The 13239-nt window shown below is 39.4% G+C and overlaps 1 pseudogene; it reads left to right on the forward strand.

Moving 5' to 3' along the window:
• The first annotated feature begins 322 nt into the window (after positions 1–322).
• On the forward strand, positions 323–974 carry LOC108351619 (60S ribosomal protein L13 pseudogene; annotated as a pseudogene).
• The last annotated feature ends 12265 nt before the right edge of the window (positions 975–13239 follow it).

Consider the following 13239-nt stretch of genomic DNA (forward strand, 5'->3'; position numbering starts at 1 on the left):
TTCAGACTGTATTATTTCAACCATTTGGGTCTACTAAGGCTGATGGTCCCATAAAACAGATGTGCTCCATTGTACCCCCTGATGTTACCCCTACACAAGGATCATGTCCTCACAACAGGATAAGTGATTCAGGGAAGGATTCCAGGCTGTGCAATGATACCCCAAGAGACCTATCAGGTAAGAGCCATTCTTTATTGTGAGAAAGTCAGTATACAGCAAGCTGCACTTTATTTTGTAGGGAAACCCGGCACGCGTACCATTATCAACTTTTTAAGACTATTTTCCCTTTCTTCCCGGCCGTTCTCCTGTACAGGAGACAGCCATGGCGCCCAGCCGGAATGGCATGATCCTGAAGCCCCACTTCCACAAGGATTGGCAGCAGCGAGTGGACCAACTTGGTTCATCCAGCCAGCATGCAAGATCTGCGGATGCAAGACCCAGCAGGCGAAAGCACACCACATTGCTCCTTGGCCCCTGTTCGGTCCCATCAGACCCATCGTGAAGTATCCTACAGTGAGATACCACACCAAGGTCCAGGCTGGCAGGGGCCTCAGCCTGGAGGAACTCAGGTTAGCTGGTATCCACAAGAAAATGGCTTGCACCATCGTCATCTCTGTGAACCCAAAGAGGCGAAACAAATCCATTGAATCACTACAGGCCAACATGTAGCACCTGAAGGAGTACCGCTCCAAGTTCATACTATTCCCCAGGAAGCCTTCTGCTCTGAAGAAGGGAGACAGTTCTGCTGAAGAACTTAAATAGTCTACCCCTCTAACAGGACCAGTGATGCCCATCCGGAATGTGTACAAAAAGGAGAAGGCCAGAGTCATCACAGAAGAAGAGAAGTTATGGCTTTTGCCTGACACCACATGGCCCGTGCCAATGCCCCGCTCTTTGGCATCGGAGCAAAAAGGCTGAAGGAAGCTGCAGAACAAGAGGTTGAAAAGCATTGCATGGTTGGATTGCTACAATAAAATTTCCACAAAGAAGAAAAAGACTATTTTCAAGTGTGGGATCCTCAGAACCCTACAAGGCATAACTTTGTGTCTAAAGGACTTCTTGCCCTACCAAGACTTCTAGTGTAATAGACATCACTTGCTGTTCTCATCAATAGAGCAGTTTTGGGGCATGCCTGAATGGACAAAGCTCCCTTAGACTACTTTATGTACTCAAAGATAAATATTATTATCATAGTCCTAGTGCAAAACTGGAATATAGTTGCACCTATTCAATCATGAGTATTGGTACTCCTGCCAATGAATCCTGCTGCTCAGATAAAAACTACTCTTCTCATTAAAAAATTAAAAATTTGCCCTATCAAAATACCCACACTATAAATCCACAACCTTTCCAACCTGTTCTAGATATAAGTTGTTATTCAACACCATACCTGTAGTGACTAACTGGTTGCTATACAACAATCATTACCTAAGATCCATCTTCTGCTGGAACCAGACTGCTGCATGGAACATAAATATGGTAATAATAGTAATATTTTTCCTGATGGAACTATTTTTTGTCTTTTGCTTTAAAAAATCCATCTCATATAATTTTTTTCCTTTGGACTGTGAAGTCCTTTTACATAGGTGGCAATAATGTGCTGAGGTAGCAATGGGCCTACATGGAGTTTTAGATCTTCCTGTGGTTTACGTTCACTCTTTTGACCATATATGCTCACTTTCCATTTCATAGGTTTGTGCTTGGTCCTCCCCATTACACTGGTTCTTATCCCCCTTGACAAGCACACGAAGAGAAGGTTACTCCAAATACCCAGTGCTACAATGCTAAACAAATGCTCAGCATCTGTGGAAATGATGGCAGGATGTGACTACAGACAGAAAGGCTATAACGTGACTTGGATTTTAATCTGGATTCTGTGGCTGACTTCCCTAGACCCTTGCTCTAACAGAAGGACCAAAGAGAAGAATTGTGCCTCTGGCCATTGACGCCAATTTTTGTACCATGAACATCACAAAGACTTTTTTTTGAAGACACCAATGTTTATAAGGCCCAAGTCCCATTCTCCTTTGGGAGAATGGAAAGGCAAGCCGCGGACTGGTAGAAAATACTTGGGTATCAGATGCCTACTAAAAGGACTCGTATGCAGAGTATTTAGAGAACTTTCAATACCCAATCATTACAAAACGCACGACATGATATAAAATAAACACGAGGGAATGAAACAATGAAGATAATGAGAATAATATGCAGAAGGGAGAAGTAATGTTGACGGTGATAAAGTAATGACATATTTAGAAAATATATTTATAGTTATTTGCTAATCCTGACTTAACATCTCCAGATTTAGCACTGTGAATTGGAGTTGCTCTCTAAGTCTCAATCCAGAATCCGTCAAACCAGAGGCCTATATCATGAATAGCTATGCCCTTTCTGCTGCCCACTTTAGCTGTCTTTGTTCACAGGTTTTATGTTTGCATCAGCAAATAGCAAAGTCAGGACTTATTTACTTTAACTCAGCAAGAGAATATTTAATATGTGCTCTGGGAAGATATAAATGTTATCAGCTGCTCCTGCAATTTGTGTGTGATATTTCTTAGTTGTAAAACCGCAAGGGCCTTTCCCATGACAGAGGCAGAAGGGGAATTGAATAGAATACTTCGTGAAGAGCCAGTTAGAGGGGACCCATGGAGTTACGCTGAGCTGTTAATCCAAGCAGAAACCCAGTGGGTCCTGAGTATTCACAGGGCCATTTCACCTAGAAATAACATGTAGCCCAGGGCTTTATAGAAAAATGACTTGAGCTGGAGGCAGGTCTAGGGGGAAAACGGGAAGTGGGTTCTGGAATAGACTCAGGATCCCACTAAATGGAGCAAAGTGACCAACTGATGTCCATCTGCGTGAGAGGCTTAGAACATTCATTAGGCATTTACCTTCAACAAGGGAAAGAATCCAGTGGTCCATTCTTTTGTCCCAACCCTTCTATGGTTGGCACTAGTAGATGGAGTTCATACTTTTGACAGGACAGACATCACCACTGTTCTCTGTGTAAATAATCTTTAGTCAGCATTTGGGGTCATGAGGAAAAGTGTTCTATAATTATGCTGTGTTTTTCTCCAAATCAAATCTTCGTTCCTAGAGTTCAGCCATAGGAACCAGCATTTACGTTAGGCCACATCTTAGAAACCCTAAGTGATGTGCCTACACCGAGGAATAATCCTGGTCTCAAGTGACAGAAACTCTTTCCAGTTAACCAGCCCTAAGCCCTTTCCCAAGCTTCTCGGTTGTCCCAAATGAGCCCCGTGACCTCAGCAACCTTCACCTCAAGCGAGATGGAATAGTTTAGAGTAAGCAAGCAGGGCTACCCACAAGCCCTCCATGTATCCTTTTACCATCCTCACGCCAAGAGTCTTATGTAAATAATGGTTGCTGCATATTCATATATCGTTCATATATGTCACTAGGTAGAGAGTTTATGCAATACAGAGATACTCAGATGTTTCGATGGCCTCTAGGAGTTTCATTATCATTTCTTTTTTATGCATGATAATCTAGACATGCTTTTATTTCACTAGGTCAATATTAATAACAATTGGTTGTCATTTAAACACCAAATGGGATCCAGACATCTACCATATATTTCCTCAAGCATGCTTATAGCAAAACATTTCCTATTCTAATTCCTTTGGAACATTTCTAAGATTTGATATATTTTGATAGGACATTGAAAACAAGGAACCAGTTTTTTGCAATATATATATATATATATATATGTGTGTGTGTGTGTGTGTGTGTGTGTGTGTGTGTGTGTTTCATTCATAAAAGCAATTATTTGGTTCAAAAATCCATTAACTATTTAAGAAAAGGAGGTTAGAATATACATATATACATATACATACAGATAGACATGCACAAACATATAGACATATGTGTGTATAATTCTGACAAATATTTTGGAGTAATAAAGATAATATTCTGTAACCATGTGCTGTACTTCGAATTTTTAATACCTTACTAGTACTTTGTTCAGAACATAACTAGTACTTGTACAGTCACAATTGATTTTTAGTTTAAGACAACCTCAAAACAAAGGCATTTTTGTTATTTTAAGTGGATTCGGAAAGTGCAACTCAAAACAAGTTAAGAAAGCTACACTAAGCCTCTCAGTCATTGCATCTCTCAGACATTGCAAGATGTGAAAAATGCTGTATTCTACTCTCTACCACATAAAACATTATGCTCACCAAGACTTGAAGACTCTAAATATGACTTCTGTCTGTTTGGTTGATTTGTTTTGGCCCTGATTTTGGTTTGGGTTCTGACTTTGTTTTGTTCTGGTTTTGCTTGTTTTCTATTTCCACTTAGGCTAACTTAAGTTGGAGTTATTTCTAGTTTTGATTTCCTGGAAAAGCTACTGCTTAGCTGTTGAGTCTGTTATGATAAATTACACCGAGAGGAGCAATTTACGGACGAGAGAGTTTACTTTGGCTTACAGCTCGAGAGTGATTCAGTCTATCATGGAGGAGATGACACAGCAATGGGAAGTGAAGGCCAGAGTGTAGAAGCATAGCCTGGCACATGCACTCAAGAAACAGTGAACAGGACGTGGGGCTGAGCTAAGCCTGGAAACAGCCTTCAGTGACCCACTTTCTCTAGTGATGTTCCACCGCTTATAAATGCTACAAATTTCCAAAAAGCACAAACAGCCATGGATCAAGTCACGCTTAAGCTACAGCTGGGTAAAGAGTGACACATACAAAGGAAAGCATCCAGTGAACTTCCTTCCTATTGACATTATCTGGAAAAGTTCATTTCATATTTCGAAAGGAGGGTAGTTCTCAGTGGACGGTTTTATGTTGCTCTGTCAAAGGCAGCATTTAGATATGGAAGACTAATATAAATGCACACACTTCAAGACTGCCATATTCTGTTTTAGGTTGGAAGCCATGTTTGGAGTATATGAGGAGAGTAAGAGTTTGTATCCACTAACTTGCTCCATGTGAGGCATCTAGAGTAAAGGTGTAAAGTTAAAGTGAACTGGTGCCCGAGTTTCTGATTTTTTACCTTTTCTTCTATGACATACGCATAATATGACCACCAGCTACCCTTTCAAATTTAGTTGTTCATTTTCTCTCTGGACCATCAAGAGTTTTATTTTATTTTTGGTATTACGGAATGTCCATTTTTATTTTATTAGTCCTACTGATCTATGAACACGGGAGATCTTTCCATATTTTGGTATATTCTTCACTTTCTTTCTTCAATGTTTTAAAGTTTTTGAGGTTCTTGTTTCTTGTTTCTCTTCTCTCATCCTCCTCTTCTCCTTTTTCTTCTCCCCCCGCCTCTCTCACACACACAAACACACACACCCAGAAATGGATCTGTGGATTTTTTCCTACATGTTCTATATATTCTGAGTCTTCAATCCTATTCATACTTATGAAACATAGATTGAGCTATGATATTAATGGTAGTGAACACCTAAACAAACACATGATTGCCGAAGTAAATTTATTTTATGGGTTGGAGGATTATTGGACATTTGTACAAGGCCATTCGTTATCTCGTTAGGAAGCAAGTTATACCACTAAACTAGCATTTTCTACCAGAAGCATGCTTTAAGTGTTTAAATGGAAATAAAATCTGCTTAAACATCTTCCATGTATCCTGGTGAAATCTTTTTAAACACCACGACGTGGTCACTTTTGATTGTTGATGTAGAGTGTGTTGTGGAGGATTTGTCCAGTGCCATGCTCCTGGAATGGAATGCTTACTCTAGGAAGAGTCGAATGTAAACATTTTGATACTATGCCAAATCATTTATCATTAAGAAGATATAGAAAGCCTGCTAGCAGTATGGATGGAAAAACACTTTGCATAATTTGGTAAGCAGCTATCTTTCAAAAAATTTAACATCCTGTCATCCTAGCAAATTAAGGACTACTAACAACAAGAAATAAACAGAAAGCCGGATGTTGTTTTTCTTGGCAAGAGTATTATATATTTGTTGTGGTACAAGATAGAGGCACCTACCTATTGGCCTTATACAAATGTCCAATAATCCTCAGATTACTATAAGACTTCCCCCCTGTTAATGTACCTACTCCTGAAGTGAGCAGAATACTTACTTACCTAATATAGCACAACTCAGTACCTTGCTGAAGTTGTTGGTGGAAGTTTGTTGTGTGTGAGTCCACACATGAGCTTGTGTGTGTGTGTGTGTGTGTGTGTGTGTTTACATGTGTGTGCATACATACACATTAAATATACTTTTATTTAGGATATAAGTTTTTCTCACTAGAAAGGTGGCCAAAAAAATCCCCACATCTTTTGCATTAAAATAATATCACAGCTGTGTGGAAGAAATTTTATTTCCAAGAAACAAAGATGCCAGGTACATTTGATGTATAAAACTAGAAGGTTATTTAAAAAGGTAAGGACAGAGGAAGGCTGAGGAAAGTTTATTACAAACTGGGTATTGATGGTTTCTTTAATCTTCTATCTTTAAAGGTATGTTGTGATTTGATGACAGGATTAGCTGTTGGAATAAATTGTGGAAGTCCCTTTGTACCACTCAGAAATCCTTAGGATAGACATAGAGCTTTGTGACTGATGTATCCCTTCAAGAATAAATCTGTCAAAGAGAATATAGGAGGTGACAGCCTGAAGGTACAGGTGTCTTTACGATATGCTCTACTGAACCAAGGCTCTGTTTCCCAGACTCTGAGCAGCCAACCGGCCTGGAAACCATGTAAGAGGGTCTCAGTTGGGAGGCAATGAGGCAAAGGATGTTTTCAAAAGCACCTGTCCATTCTTCTCCTGGAAGCGGAGTATCTTGACTTACTCTGGATGGTTATCCTACACAATCTTCTTGCCTATTTCTCTCTTTCTCTCTCTTTCATAGGAAAGGCTTCCATTGGATATTCTGCCTGCCTTACTTTCCTATGGTTCATGGGTATTGTTTACACATGCATACACACACACACACACACACACACACACACACACACACACACACACACTTAAGCAGTCTTTATTTAGTTTGATGATGTTAATATTAAGTAATATAGTAATATAGTAGGATGTTGAAAGTAGACCATTAGCTACCTACAATACAACAATACCTGGGTGGTGGTGGTGGTGGTGGTGGTGGTGGTGGTGGTGGTGGTGGTGGTGGAACTTTTCAAGAAGTTCTAAGCCCCACTGAAAAAATTTTTGCTAATGGTGACTTTTAATAACATCTTATTGGAGGCAAATGCCTTACGCAATTAAATATCATGATGTGTTTCTTATCTTTTCATTGCAAGCATACACAAAGCTGGAGTGTAACTAGGGATTGGTTCCTTAGGGTCATTGTATTGCAAGGATGTTTGGATGTTCAGGTAAAGACCAAGGTCAAAGTTCTTGGACAATTGGAGGGATGAAAACAGCAAGATGGAGGCATTTGGAGCGATACATAAGCAAATTCTACAGAACAAGGTCCTTCCTTCACCTTTAAGAGCATGAATCTGCTCACGGAAGAAGATACTTGAGAGTTAAATGGCACAACCTTTCACCGGTTTTCTTGGTTTTAGGGCTGAAAGTTATTGTTAATAATAACTAGTACAAGAGCTGGATGGGGATGACCAATAAGAAAAGACAATATCCCACTGTGAAGCTTCAAGAATTAGCTAGCATAAAATATCAAGAGAGAATGCACGAGTCTGGATTTTCTCAGTCTTGCTTGCTTACCAGAACCAAAACTTAGGACTGGAAAAAAAGGAGTTATTAACTAAGGTATTCAACGCTGCAGAAAACAATCCCAAATATCAAGAAATCTGATGCTAGAGTAATTTTTGGAACCTGAAGAAAGTTATGTGAAGATGAAATGGAGTGAACTATCGTGAAGATGATACTAAACAGTAAAGGCTCAAGGAAGAGGGCATGTTGGGATAGATGCATGATGTGATATATGAGAGCCACCAGGAGCTATATTTCATGAAGACCACAGAGGATGCATAATTCTGGGGAGCCATGAAGAATGACTAATTTTTCAATCATGAGCTTTTCTCAAGGGTGGACAATAGGAGAGTCACATAAATTGAGATGTTAGTAGTTGGGGGATGAGAGCAATCTGAAGAAATATAGTCCAGATGGCATACACAACTGCTGTAAATTAGTAGGCTACAATGACCATAAATGACCATAACATTGGAAGGACAATGAAGAAGTTGTATACCCAGAGGAATCTGACAAAAGAACAGAAATAAGTTTGCATATTCATGAAATCCTCAGCAAACTACATCTCATACTTGCCCAGTGAGTATGTTAGATATGTTTCCATTTGTTAGAGCACAGTTCAAAGAAATTAGAGTTGCTGGGAGACTCCACTGGACATCTCTGTATTCCATTTCACTTAAATTGATAAAAACAAAGGACCCAGTAGCTAGAAGGGTCAGACTTTTAGACACATATCAGCTCAAAGAGACCTTACATTTCTGTTAAGGTTTGTGGTATCATATGACACAAAGGTGCAACAATCTTTTTTTGTTTAAATAAAGAGAAATTGCCTCACCTTGTAGCCCTCCTATAAAGAAGGAAACACAGAACTTCCTGGATATCTTTAAGCTGTGTAGGAAACCTTTTGTCCACTAGGAATGATGCCTACATACCACAGCACTGACTGGTGTGGTGAGATATCCCTAAAGGAGCAATAGTGGCACTTATATCTTAGCCAGAACCAAGAGCTGTCTCTTAGTGAAAGAAAACTTTTCCAAATGTCCAGACCTTCACATTATATTTTTATTTATTTGGTCTTTAAAGGACCAGGAAGTGTCCTGGAGTAAGACCCCACATAGAATGTGGGAAAGGGATAATAGACAAGTCAGCTGGACAGAGACACTGCTCAAAAAGGACTAGGGGACCAGATAAAAAGATATTGCATGTAGAAAGAAAATATAATAAAATTATGTTTGTTGCATATCCGTTAGAAAGCAATTACCACAAAGAAAGGCAATGGCCAATTGAGCTTTCAAAATGGTCCTTTTTAGTGTTATTTTATTTATTTACATTTCCAAGGTTATCCCCCTTACTGGTTTCCACTCTGCAAACCCCCATCCCATACCCACTTCCCCTGCTTCTATAAGGGTGCTCCCCCACTCACTCACCCACCCACTTCTGCCTCATTGCTCTAGCATTTCTTTATGCTGAGGCATCAAACCTTCACAGGACCAAGGGCAACCCCACCCTTTGATGCTAGCTAGACAAGGCCATCCTCCGCTACACATGCAGCTCAGAATTGTCTTACCTAGTTAGTATCAGTCAGAACAGCTACCATGGGTGCATTAACAGGTCTATCATAATGGTTGACACAAAATCTAAGCCAGATAGTATAGAGCTATCCAAGGTCACTCCAAAGACTGCAAATTATAAATGTCCTACCCACTGGCAAAGACACCAGCACTGACCGCTTGAATTTATGACTTAAGAAGATAAATTAGGAATTTATTTAGGATAAATTCAGATATAAGATAGGAACTTAAGAAGATTAATTAAGAAGATAAATTAGGAATAAATGGTGGCTCAATGGTCAAGAGGACTTACTGCTTTTGCAGAGGACCCAAGAAGGCACAATGTGGCTCTTAACTCTATCCTAAGTTTAAGGAGTATCTGACACCTCTTCTAATCTCCACTGGCTTCCATGTGCACGCAGTGCAAACACATATACTACACAAAATAAAACAGATATATTTACAAAGAAGAGTATCCAGTAGACACACATGTGAAAACTGACTCTATTTGACAGGTCCCTTCTAGCCAGAGATATCCTATAGTTTGTTACTTCAGAAGTAGATGCCTTCCCTGGATGGCTTAGGCATTACTAAGTACCTATATTTATCCAGTGTCACTATTGAGAAACCTCAGGAGTCTATGACCTGCAGAACTGGAATTCTGCACTGAAAATAAAATAATAGTCTACTTCACAATGGGAAAGGTGCATGGGTGGGCCATGACATTATATCAAGTTGCACAACCTTTGGAAGGCCCTAGTCTGATAAAGCATCATAATGGATGTCTGTGCTAAAGGCTAGAATAGAACATGGAGAGGAGTGACATGGACCCATTGAGTTGACTTCTGAGGCGTAAGGGTCCCTTGGGGTGAATGTCTGCTGCATACAGCCCACTTCCCACACTCCAATGTTGTCAGGACATGAATGCCATCAGAGGTGGGATTGGATGCCATGGCATGTGCCATCAAACAATGGCCTCAGGTTCTGTCAATTCTTGAGTTTTTCTCTCCACTATGAAAAAAAGATCATCTGCTTCTTCGTTTTCAAATCCAGAACAATATACAAGCAGCAAGATTCAGCTGAGTCCACCTTAACAATTGATGGGATATAAATAGACACTAAATGACTACAGTGTGCTACAGTCTGGGTGTATATGGCTTTCCTGAAATAAAGAAGCTAGCATACTCATCTCCTAGAGGGACAGAATAAAGAGGTCGGGTATTTGGGAAATGATTGGCCATGGAAAGAACTACTGTGTTCATAATAAAATAGTGATATAAAAATGTCTCCTTCCTTTTTCCATGTGGGACTGGGGTCAGAGAGGGGGGGAGGAGAAAGAGAAATGGGGGGAAGGGAGCTGGAGGGGGGAGAGGGAGCAGGAGAGGGATGAGGTTTGGTAAGGGGAGGGGGAGGGGGAGACAGACAGACACAGACAGAGAGAGAGAGAGAGAGAGAGAGAGAGAGAGAGAGAGAGAGAGAGAGAGAGAGAGAGAGAGAGATGTTGTCTGTGGTAATGTAGACCCTCATAAGAAGCAAATAGAGGAACTGTAACCCACACAAGCTTGTAGTTGCCAGCACATTTCTGGTGCAGTGGATCAAGCACAACAGCAGAAGTCACTTATATTTTAGAGTGTTTGTTACTACATTTATTTGACTAATTTATTAACCAATATTGGGGGCGAAATGTGTTGTTATGTTTTCAAGTACTCTTATTTTTTAAACTGTTTTGGTGATGTGCTATTTTCAATACATACATGTCCTAATGAATAGTTTTTGAGGTGGTAAGATTTATATATGATCACCATCTTATTTCATTTTTATTTTATTCCTTTTTACGCTCCACTTCCTAGTTTAGTGTCAAAGATAAAAAAATCATATGGAAAATATTTCTACCTGTTTCTGCCCTCCTTTTGCTTCATTTTCTTCATTGTTCTCCTTTTCTTCTTTTCTCTTTCAGTACTATCAGTTAAATCTGGGGCCTGAAACATGCTTAGGAAACACTCTACCACTGAGCGACACACTCAATCATTTGCCTGCTTTTTATTTTGAGACAGGATTTCACTATGTTTCTCACGGTGGCTCTCACAGTTTACTCTGTCGCCTAAGCATGTCTTGAACTCATCATGATCCCCCTGCCTCAACTGTGACTACAGCCTGTACCACTAGACAAAAGACCAATTAGTCTTTTCTATATATAACCATATAGAATGTTAATGATAAAATTCATGAGAAGGCATTAAATGTAATAGGAGCATCCTACTTTCCTGCATTTAATGGGTAGAATATAATATTTTGACCTAATCCTATATAATGAAGTGTTTAATGACTTTTTTAAAAATAATTTTCTCTAAGTAGATTCCAGTTATATTATGGTATTTCTATCTTCAGACATAATTTATAAGGAATGTTTGTGAGCCTTTATATATTTAAAACATAGGTCACCATAAACAGTTTAAAATACATAATAAGAATTCTTGGAAACATAATAGCATATTTCAAATATTATTTTTGCTGCCTTGGGAAATTCTGTTTGCTGCATGTCTTCTCAAAATCTACTTAGATGAAAGTACTCATTTAAAATTGTCATGGTAAATGATTGTATGTTTTTTTAGCTTTTTATTTTCTTAAAATGACAAAATATAAGGTCAGTTATTCATGATTTGTAGGCAATAAAAACAGTAATTCAACTATACCTAACACACGTGTCCTTCGTGAACAGTAAATAATACATAAAATAAGACTTCATAGACTCTTTCATCCCCTTTCCCAATCATATATAAATTTGATCATCTCAAAAGCTATTTATTAGCTACATATGAAATATAACTTGATAACCATATTATTCCCTTCATCACAGAACAAGGAACACAAACACCAAAAGAGTTGATACTGAGCAGTCTGGGAATCTTTGTCTTCTGTACAGACAAGTCGACGTTTTTACACAGTAGCTTGCCTGCCTGCTTTTACCAGATAAAACCAGTTTTCATTTCCCTGCTCTCTGACAATTCTTGACTTAGGCTTTGGCCAAGATTAATATGTGGGCACACTGCTTAGAAAGTGAACAGAGACATGATCAAGAATGGATGTGTGCTTAATCCTCTCAGTACACTTCGGTTCAGAGCTCAAGCCTCCTCCTTCCTCGATAGTTCAGCTCCCATGCATTTTCAATGGCCCCTGCTCCTATTTAATTATCCCTTGCTCTCTCTTTATCTCCATGGAGAGTCTTTTACTTTCATGCAATGACAAAGATGGCCAAGCTCTTGGGAACTTCCCTGGTTTTGAAAGCAGACCATTCAGTCATCCCAGAAACCCTTTAGGCATGGGTAATATAGAATAGTCTGCCACTCTAATAACTCACTCAAATCATCACTAACTTCATTCTTGATATTATTCAATTTATACTTAATAATAGAGTCTTCAATAGAATAAAGAAGAAATGAAAGAGATTAAGACATGAGAAGAGAAAATATATTGGGAAGAAGAGAGAAAGACTCAAGGAATTAGAGGACAGGACCAAGGTGGGGGCATCCATCTTATTAATGATCAGTACAACTCCTTCACAGCCTGTTTTTCTCAACTCCTCATTCTCCTTGACTCCCTTTATGCCTGTATTTGTTTCAAATAGTTGCTTCTCTGGATCCATCCCCAGCTCTTTCCAGACCTAGCAGTAGAGAAAACACTGTCCCAAAGCCAAAATGTATAACAGTCTCTTTGTTCTCATGACCTGTGGATGAAAGGAGCTCCCATGGCAAGTGTAGGACTGTGGATAAATGATTTAGCAGATGCAACGACGACAAAAATCACCAGCCAAAAATCCAACGACAAGATGAAACGACAGCAAACAAACCTCTCTTTCCACTCAGAGTCCAGGACCAATGTCTTTAGGAGACTCAGACACACCACGGCGAGCACTGCCAGACTGATTTAGGTCTCTCAGCACTTGCAGAACCTTTAACCAATGATTAACTTTAAGTAAACTCTTGGAAAGGAACCTGGTCATAAGCATTAGCCT

The sequence above is a fragment of the Rattus norvegicus genome, chromosome 7 (genome assembly GCF_036323735.1).
Source record: "Rattus norvegicus strain BN/NHsdMcwi chromosome 7, GRCr8, whole genome shotgun sequence".
NCBI lineage: Eukaryota > Metazoa > Chordata > Mammalia > Rodentia > Muridae > Rattus > Rattus norvegicus.